This window comes from Catharus ustulatus, chromosome 15 (assembly GCF_009819885.2).
Source record: "Catharus ustulatus isolate bCatUst1 chromosome 15, bCatUst1.pri.v2, whole genome shotgun sequence".
NCBI classification, from domain to species: domain Eukaryota; kingdom Metazoa; phylum Chordata; class Aves; order Passeriformes; family Turdidae; genus Catharus; species Catharus ustulatus.
In genome coordinates this window covers 19,287,022-19,297,627 of record NC_046235.1, presented here as the reverse complement: position 1 = coordinate 19,297,627, position 10,606 = coordinate 19,287,022, and positions in this window count along the sequence as shown.

Here is a 10,606-nt window from a genome sequence, read left to right as displayed (position 1 = left end):
AATTCAGTTCTGTCAGCACCACCAATGTTCCAAGACTGACACATTTCATACTACAGGGCAATTAACAACCTCCCCTCAGCTTGAAAACGACATCCTGGGAGCACCTGTGGTCACACAAAAGATAATCCACGAAACACAAAAATAATCCAATAAAAACTCTCTATCCAGACAGTTTTAACAATGAGCATTCAGCAAACATATACAAGGAGGGAACCTTCTAATTACTGTAATGTAGATTATTTTTTAAGGAGTAAAACAATGCGAGGTCTGACTAATAAAATTTATCTTGCAACTCTAGAAGTCTCTTGCCTTCCTTTGCATTTCATTGAAGCTACACTTCTTGTTTCCACTGATGGAGGCATTATGGAACAAAAATGTTAAGAACAGAGTTAGAATTGCTTACAAAACAATCTTGACAACTCACTGTCAGGTACTTCAGATGTGGCTTGGAGAACTCTGATAGAGCCTTGGAACTCTTAACATGATCTAATGTAGCATTTACAAAGGGCATTCATATAGTCCTCCAGCAGTGAGCTCAGCCAACTGTTAGATGAGTGGTTTCTTGCAACAAGTGGGAGAAGCAATTCACATTTCTTGCCTGAGGTCATTAAGCACGATGATGCCAGAGATAAACCTTGATTTTGCAAGTCCAAAATTAGTGTCCTTGCCTCATTCAAATCATTCCCACTGCCTCCAAGAAACGCCTATGTTGTAGTAAGAACCAAGTGGCTGCAGCTTTCCTTTTAGAAGGGGGAACAATATGTTATTGCAGATGGCAAAAAGCTAAAGCACTGTTGCTTTCAAACAGTGATTCCTGGCTACAGATTCCTGGCACACCTCTCAAAATCAACTGACAATAAAAAATAATTTCAGTTGATTGGAAAGGGCTACAGGTTCAGCATTCTTCATATAAAGAATGAAAGTATCTTTTTCAATACATCCTAAAAATCATGTCACTATATTTGCCAAAATGGTAGGCAACTTTATACAAGAATAAAAAGGAGAATTGTCAAAGTAGTAGGCAAAGTAGTGGTGGTAGGCAAAGCTTTGGGGGACAGCAGTGGAGCAAGAGGAAGCCAATCAGCACTGCTGAGCTCCATAGGATCGTTCAGCACTGCTATGGAATCACAACCCACAGCTATTCCACTGCTGCTCCCCCCACTGAAACAGATCCTGGTAAATACAATCAAGGGCTAATCACTTCTACCCCAGGGACTTTGTGGCTGAACCTTTTTTCATTTGAGGCAGGGTCGGTTGAGGCTGAGCTTGGTTAGTCTCTAATGGAAGCTCTTCTGATAGGTGATTAGCTCTCCTCCAGGAAGTGACTTGGTGTTTGGGTTTCTTGCAAACCCCAGGGTTAGCAGAGGTCAGGGGACGCTGCACTTTCTCCAAGTGCCTCCATGAAAATAGCCCTACATACTTTCCATTTACAGCTGATCACCTCCATTATCCCCAAGCTAGGAGGAGATGATCAGCAATTGTTAAGTGCTTGAATCAGACTAATAGCTCATTGCTAATTCCCCCAGTAATGGGAATCTAAATTCCTGGTAAACAAACGGACTGCTTTTCACACACAGGGATGAATGCCAAAAGCCTAATATTAGTGCTCTGGAACTAAAGCTTTTAGAGCAATCCTGTCCACTCCAAGATGTTTAATGACATTATGTACTAAATAATTAGAAAATGAAGGCCCACTTGGAATCAATGAGTTACTGTCTAATTAAGATGACAAAGGGGCTCTACTCTTTTTTAAACAAGTTTATACTAAAATGGTGTACCCGATAAATGGTTCTGATAACTGTGTCTTTACCTTTGGGCAGAACAAACAGGCATTAAGCTAGCACAAAAAATTGTGTGATTTTTGGCTCATCTTTCTTCCCATTGGTCCCACCTGTTTTCCTGTAAGGCATGTGATTCAGCTATTCCTACCCCCATCAGATGACAAAATTTATTAAGCAACACTCAAATCACTTATCCTGATGCAGAGAAAATAATCTTTGCTTTACTGTATGGCCAGAATCACAGAGTTCACACCATGCAATGCTTGAAGAGCTAAGAGGTATGGACTGGACCCTCTAGAAGCACTTTGCAAGAAGAATTGCTAGTGAGCCTGAGAACAGAAGATTATTTATATACAGAGATAACTGTAAAAATACTGAGAAGTGTTTTACTGATAATATGGCTGACTCAAAATTGATTAGTAAATCACAAGATATCCTTATCTCCAAACTGAAGAGATAGAATTTTGAAGGGTGGACAAATTGGTGGATAAGGAATTGGCTGGATGGAGGCAACAAGAGTGTTGTGGTCAATGGCTCTGTGTCCACACAGGCTGAGCAAAGTGCCACTGTACTCTCCTCCCTTTCACCTTTTTTCCCCACCAGTCTACTACTTAAATTACTTTATCTTCAATGTAAGTTTGCCCATTAGATACTGATATTATAGGACACTGAGCTTCACTGCAAGAAACTGAAATTTCTTTAACCATCTGCACACAGTCACTTGTTCTCCAGCTTTCCAAAGCATCATCTTCTTCCCTTTTTTTTCTCCTCTCCCTAAAGAATCTTTTGATTAACTGAAGTCAATTTTGCTAAGTGCTAGTGGCTCTAAGAAGCTTGTCTTGTCAATGATCCCCAGGGCTCCATTATGTTTTCAGGGCTACAAAACAGGAATTGCTCGGTCTTTCTGTAGAAATGTGAGATTAGCAGCTAATTCTTCCAGCCACAAGCTCTTTGGATTTCACACCCATCATTCCAAATCAGAGTATGTGCACCTGATATGATAGTTCTAGCAGAAATCAGCTAAGAGATTTCCCATCTTTTTTCTCAATCTCAATGCATTCTTGTGCAAAAATTTTAATGCACAAGGAATCCAGTTCCACGAATACACTACACAACCAATTGCTATTCTACTCCCAACTGAAAGCTGCAGTGTTATCTCAACAGAAGCTCTGTTGTGCACTGAACACTTAATATTTCATATGCAAATACAAATCAGAGTGTAAATTAAACTAATACAGAACCACAAATCACAGTGAAAATGTCGGTTTCATACACATTTTGAACACAGAAAGCTCTTGAGAGAAAGCAATTTACTATAATATTTGGAGTAATATCTGAGCTGTTTTATTAATACTAAGTAGGACTCTACAGTCACTCTGCAAGGTTGAAATGCTGACACTGAGAGCTCAAGCTTGGCCTCTGTTCTCAAACATCACTGAGTTACATCTTTCATCTGGTAAATCAGGCACAATAAAATGGTAATGAAATGGAAAAGACGATGAGCTGATCGATTTGCTAGTCTATTTTTCATTTGTTTTTGACTGATCTCAGTTAGCAGGTGTCACCAGGAGTCCTGCTATCACTCATCATAGCATAGTATTGCTCAGGTATCCGAGTCTGTATTTAATTCAGATTTTCAAGCATGAACTTTTCAATTCAGATTCCAGATGCCTATGTTAAGGTATTTCCAAGACTGACTCTAATGCCCTGTTTTAATTTTTATTCTTCAGCTGTCATAAGAGAGATGCTGCAGTCTCCACAGCAAGAGAAAGCAGCTTCCTGCAGCACTTGTCACTGGGTTTGAAGCTTCTACAAAGGTAAAAATGTGAGAGAATACTGACTTCACATAATTTTTCCTGAGACTCCCAACCTTCTCCTAAAGAAAAATGGCAAACACATATGTCACAATAGCACACATAATGAACCCAAACAGCTGCTTATGATGAACTTCTGCAAACTAGTGTCTTTAACTTATTAAGTGATGTAAAAAACTATGCATTTTATTTTTTTCATATGTTGACATCAAAATTTCCCAAACTGAGAACTGGTGGCTTGTAATTTTGGCAACACGGTTTCATAAGCAGATTGCCCATTCCAAGCTAGCAATGTTTTTAGCTTGATTTAAATCCCTTACATCTCAGTTGTTTCATAACATAAACCATACAAAATGACCCATTATCCTCAGATCTTCATAGCCCATCTTTATCTCAATTTACACCTTTCTTGGCAGCCTCAAATCAGTCAAAGGAGCTAATAGTCCATGGGGAATGAAGGTTTAGAAAAGCACCCAGTGAACCAGCTCTGGACAGGCTTCCCAGCAACACATGCCCAGGAAAAACAGGCCGAAATGGAGACAGCAGAAAGATAAACTTGCTTTACAAGGTATTTAAAAGTAAAGTCAATCATTTAGATGGTCTGTTTTGCACAGACTCACCTAATCTGGGCAAAATATAACAGAAGGACACATTTCATAACACAAACAAGTGGACAGCTTCAAGCAGGGGGCTCTTTTTCAGCCTAATGCAGATGTCAGTTAATTAGAGTAGAAGGCTCTATCATTAGCAGCCAAATCAATATAAAAGGAATTAAGAGCTTGAACAGCAAGCTTTCCTGCTTTCCAGCACAGCACCCAGGGCTGTATTTAGCTAAAATTCAATACACATTAGTGGACAATCAGTGTAGTCTTGTGTAGTCTTGTATGGGGATGTCTTCTTGAAATATTTTAATTGGACTCTCCAGTGTTATCAGTGCTAAACAAGATGTCAGATTAACGTAGATGCCGTCCCAAATGGGACCGGCAGCCCACAGGCTGGAGAACACATTTACTTCTATTAAAACCTCACTGGTTTTCCAACATGTATTAATAGTATTATTTTCACAGCTACCTTAATAGTGGCAGAAAAGCATCTTTACATACAGCTGCTCCATCCTGTAAAACTCAGCAGTCTCCATACTGACAATAGCAGATTCACCTGTTTTTGCCATTTCAGTGCCAGGCTTCATTACACAAGATCTCATCAGGCATACCAGACCGACAGATTTTACTCTGTTTAACACCTCTGCAGACAATACAAATCTAAATTGAAATCAGCAAATGTAAAATACTTGAATGAGAACTCCTGTCACTGGTATGACATTTGACATGGCAACATTATATGTTGCAGCATAAACTTCTCATGACAAAAATTAAAACTACTTCCCATTCTGCAGCAATACTGTCTTGTTCCCCTAACAAGGAAGTTATGTTTACTGTGTTAAATTTTATCTTTAAAGGCAGCATCCAGCAGCTACATTACAAATTTTCTGCGCTGTAGAGTGGATCTTACGAAACAAATCAAATCTTTCCTCTGAAATGTTTTACCTAACAAGATCCAAAACAAGATGGACAGTACTCAGCGAAAATTCCTAAGTTTATATCAATGCAATCTGTGTAGCTTTAAAATGTCATATCACTTCCATTCTGTGTCTTGGAAAAAAACATGAAGCCATTATTTCTCCCCAGTAATAAGTCATCTAAGCAATCTAGTACTTTCTGTAATGGAAGCGCTATACACTGTATCTTCCATTACCTTCCAGTTTAATTAAATATTCCTTGAATAAATCTTGTGCTTACACTCTTGTGACATGCTACCAGTGCTGACTTCTCCATTTATAAACTGTCTGGATTCAGTCCAATCACCCCTGCTTATTGTACCTGTCACTCCCTGAAAACTCCAGACTCAGTCCTCCTTGGACCTTTTTTTGCTAGTTACTGACTTGATATGTGTGTAGAACTGAATTAACCATATGAGCTAGGTATCAACATACCTCTTGTAGCTTGCTTCTTTGGAGTGGCCAAGAAGTTGAAGGAGGATAGGACACCAACATTTTCTGAAGTGAAACTACTAGAAGAAATTCAATTTACTAAGCAGCAACACAGGCACTTGATTTAGGTTCAGTTTTCAGTTAGGCAGAAAGCATTGATTCAGTGAGCATGAAGAGTCTTCTCTGCCTTTAAATACAGAATCTTCTTACTCCTCTCCCTTAACAGTGCAACAGCAGTGTGGGAAGATGACTTCAGACAAATATTGAGCAATTTTAAAACATGAGTATCCTTTAAATGGTTATATATTTCTAGCCCACTGAAACACCATGGTGATTTAAGCTAACCTGCTTTGTTTTTAGTAATAACAGATGAGAGGAGAATGTATGTTCAACTGCCTTCCTTCAAGATGAAAGGACATCTTACAGAGAGGATGCTGTAGTAGTGCAAATCACTCTTAACTTAATGATTTCAGTCATGTGACCAAATGACACTATGCAACCTTGGAAGAGACAGCCTCAAGTGCTGTAAAGTTATTTCAGATCATGTCAACACAGAATGAGGTTAAGCAGTAAATCACGTGCCACTGGGCACCTACATAAAGTGATATTTTTTCTTTTCTGAACCAGGGCAGTTACCAGGAATGTTGTATTGTTGCTGTGATGTTGTATTTTGATGTACACTCATGGTTACTGGGATTTGTCCGAATTATTCATGGTGATATAAAAGCAAACTACTTTTATCAAAAACATCCCTACATAATTCTTTATATTGCATCTCCACTACAGAGATGCAATCTAGAGGGTTTTGTGGGGATTTTATATTTCCTGCTCCTAAAAGAGAGGAAAAAGGACATAATCCATACATACGTTTAAAATATTTTAACAACCTGGGCATCTAGACAAAATTCACAAAACTCTCACAGAAACAGTTTAAAAGTATGAATTACAGTAAACAAATACTTCAATGGCTAGAGGTAGCACTAACCATATCAGTTGGAGTTAAACTGGAAGTTCTTATTACCTCAATTTCTGTTGACCTGTGGAAAATTCATAGGAAACAAGCTGTCACAGATTATCCATCATAATGCAGCTAGCACCAGACAATTTAGATACACTAAATTCTGTTTCAGAATAGCATCACTCTCAAATAAAGAAAATAAAGTCAATTATGTACAGAACATACTTTAGAAATACTTAATGTAATTTTCCTCAGGATGTCTAGTATGATACACTGATACACCAAGGAAATAAATTTTGCATTTGTATCAGATCCAGTGGCAATGGAAAACACTTTTGAAGCAACTCATCAACATGGTAGAAGTCTACATGCACACTACTTTATTTTCCATCCAAATGAGTACACCTCAATCTAATTAGCACAGGTTAAAAAAGCCTTGTAATTTAGCACTGCTGTTTACTTGGATAGTCATGATGTCCTCAGAAATTCTTCACTTGAGCAAGGCTTGCAAATCATTGTGTTCCAAAAGAACTGGTGAAATTTCAGGAGCCATCACAACTATACTGAAAAGTTTATTAAAATTAATTTTATCACCACAACAGTAGAAAATAACCTGCTAAAAACCACTTTAAACTTAATTCTAACAACAGACTATGAAGCAGAAAGAAAATTACTTTCTTAATACATGCACCAGTTTATGCTGGGGGCCACCCAGCTAGGAAGCAGAAAAGGACCTTGATCCTGGAGGCGCCAGGCTGCACACAAGGCAGGAGTGTGCCCTCGCTGCAGATGGAGTGGGATGCATCAGGAACAGCACTGTCAGCAGGTCGGGGGAGGCGATCTTGCTCCTCTACTCAGCACTGGTGAAGCCACACCTGGAGTGCTGTGTCCAGTTTTGGTCTCCCCAGCACAGGAGAGACACGGACCTACTGCAGAGAGTCCCACAAAGGGACATAAAGGTGAGGAACCAGAAATATTTCACAAATTCAGAAGGCTTTCATAGTAGTCCAAAAAGCCTTCTAAAGTACCATGTTTTAGACAAGTTTCTTCCTATCACATACTAGTTTTTTTCCCATAGGAGTAAAAGACAACACACAACCCAAGAGTTCTGTTTCATAAACTCTTCAACTATCCTTCATTTTCTCATTTGCTGAACTTCTGCTTACTCTGGCTATTAAAAAACCTCTCAAACAAACAAAACCAATACCAACCAACCAAAGAAAAAAATCCAAATCAAATCCAAACCAAACCTGGGTGACTCTCTTCACTTTATCATCTTGCTCAGACATTAGTTAGGATTTCTGCTCTTGAGCAGTGAAGATGATACTCACCACCTTTCATAAGCTGTCCATAGCTGCCAAGACAAGCTCTTTTTCAAGGTAAATTCTACAAAGGTATCCAGAGTACCAACATCTTCAGCATATTCGTGAAGATATTAGCCACACCCTTTTGACAGCTATCCACCTCTGTTTTGTTTTTGTTCTCCAGTACATACAGCTCTACTTTGCACTGTGCCTTAATTTGCCTCAGGAACTGTTATGCAGAAAACAGTCAGAACATTATTTTCTGGAGATTCACTGGTTTTATAGCAGGTATTTAAATAATTGCTTTTTCATTGACCCAGTATGCAGAAAATATTAAACACTAAGGTTCAAAAGAACCTTAAAGAAACATTGTGTTTTATTTTAAAATATCAAATTGAGGATGACATCCTTCCAATTAAATATATCCTCTTTGTTACACTGATGCGAAATGGAAATGCTACCAAGCATTCTGATTTTGTGCTGCACTGAGCAACCATAAGTCCCCCTCTTACAATCAGGAGGAGCTGTGGGTGCCAGGCATTCAGTTATTTTGCAAGGTCAGAACTGTATAAAATGGTACTACCTTAAAACACAGTAATGGATTGCTGTTCACCATAAAACATCCTCTTCTTTTCTCAAATGGAGAGTAAGTATAATGAAAAGGGGAGAGGGGAAAGTGCCTGGACAGACCAAATATAAGTAAGGATTTTGCAGAAAGCACTTCTAAATCTCCTGACATTAGAAATCTGTTCTGACTTTCTCAGTAACAAAGCTCACACATAAACTACTAGCAGCTTCTTTACATTTTTTTTTACCAGAATGCTATTTACTTCCCTCTTAAAGGGAGGACAGGGAAAGAAAAAATCACAGCATATCAATAACTTCTATTTATTCCAGCAATAACAAAAGGGGTAGTTCTGCTTTCCCAAATCCACTTGCCTCACTCTTGACTTCAGTGGCCCCAAGAAAAAACAGCAATGGATTTGAGACCAAATGAGTTTTCCATTACTGCCTAGGTACACAGTCTAGCACTGAAGGGAGGATAACAGGACTAGGACTAACCTTCACAGCACACACGCCACAGTTGTGTCAGACAGCAGTGCCATGGAGCCCCAGGCTCCAGGACCTTAGCACTGCCCAGGCTTCTCAGCAGTTGCAGATTCCAGCTGCACACATGGCAAAATGATCACTACTCCTTGTATCATCTCCAGACTCCCTTCTCTTCCATGACTCCAAAGATGCACAGCAGCACACTAAATGTAACCCAATCAAACAAATTCCTAGTTCCCAACATCCAGCCTAACCATAATTTTGACAACTGGTTAAAACAAATTTCTTGGTCTCCTGAAAAGGGAGCAAGTCCATGCTCCATTAAATGGGGAACTGCAGTTTAGCAACAATATGAAGGTTCTGGAATAACAGCATACTAAGTATCTGCACGATTCTTTACACCCTCACTGTGATATCCAGAGGTCTTAGTGGGCAATATGCTAAGCAAATGGTTGCCTCATGCCATATATTTTCTAGTTTTGAGAAATTTGATTTAATTGCAGCTTTTGATGAGCTTGGAAGTAGTAGCAGTTAGGCGTGCATGCTGGTTTTCTCAGCATAATCTGCTGAGATATATGCACGCCTAACTGCTACTACTTCCAAGCTCATCAAAAGCTGCAATTAAATCAAATTTCTCAAAACTAGAAAATATATGGCATGAGGCAATGAATTTTTCAGATATGGAGAAGTGATTCAGGCATAATAAACACTTCTGCTGCATTAGTCCACAGCCCTCAGAGGCATTTTATGTCACTTCATCTCAATTAACCTCTCAAGAAAACAACTGAGATCTGAACAAGGGGGGGAGAATGACATTACTGACTAAACAATAGCCTACTCTGATGTCATTATGCTGTATTAATTGAGTCATAGGCAGATTTCCTGGAATTCAGGTCTCCTACCCTTTGAAACTATCCCCAGTTGGTGCAAATTTATTCTTTCATCTCAATTGAAATCAAGTATAAATGGTTTTTCTCATACTTTAGGGTCACATAGTTTCAAAGTTTTAACATTAATGATGTCCCAGCAGATTACAAAAAGCAAAAGTGAGAGTTGTGTTAACTATGCTAAATAGTAGAAAAGAAGTTCTTATCACATCAGACTTCTCAGTGTAAGATTATACTGGAAACTGTAATCATAGCTGATCTTTAAAAATGTTTAAAAGCAGTTTTACAGCATCATAATAAAGAAGTTCAATTCTCTAACTGTCAATAGATGAAACTAACTGTATTGGCAAGACACTTCACTCAGTAGACCACTTACATAGGATTTCATCGAGCATCAGCTGTACATTTGAAGATGTCAGTTCTGAAAAAATATTTCTTTTAAAGCACCTGCACAACCCATCAGTATGATGGACACAATTTCCAGCCTTTCATCACCCACCTTCCTTGTTTTTGTCAACGTGTTTCTCTGGGGGACTAGAGACAAGCTCATCCAGGCAGCTGTGCGATAACATGGGGCACAAGTTCCCCTCTTCCGAGCACCCAGTTAGTATTCTCAGTTAATCTGTATTTCCCCAAGATACTGTTTTCATGCACAGAGGATTTAATTAGTCTCCTGGCTCTAAAAGCCAGCCTCGAGTGTCACTTCAGACCCATCTATTACAGAATGGAATGACAGGAAGAATTAATTACGAGTTCTCATTATGAAGCAAGTATTAAGCAATTGAATTATTGAACTCAGCCAACGCGAACTTTCCTTTCACC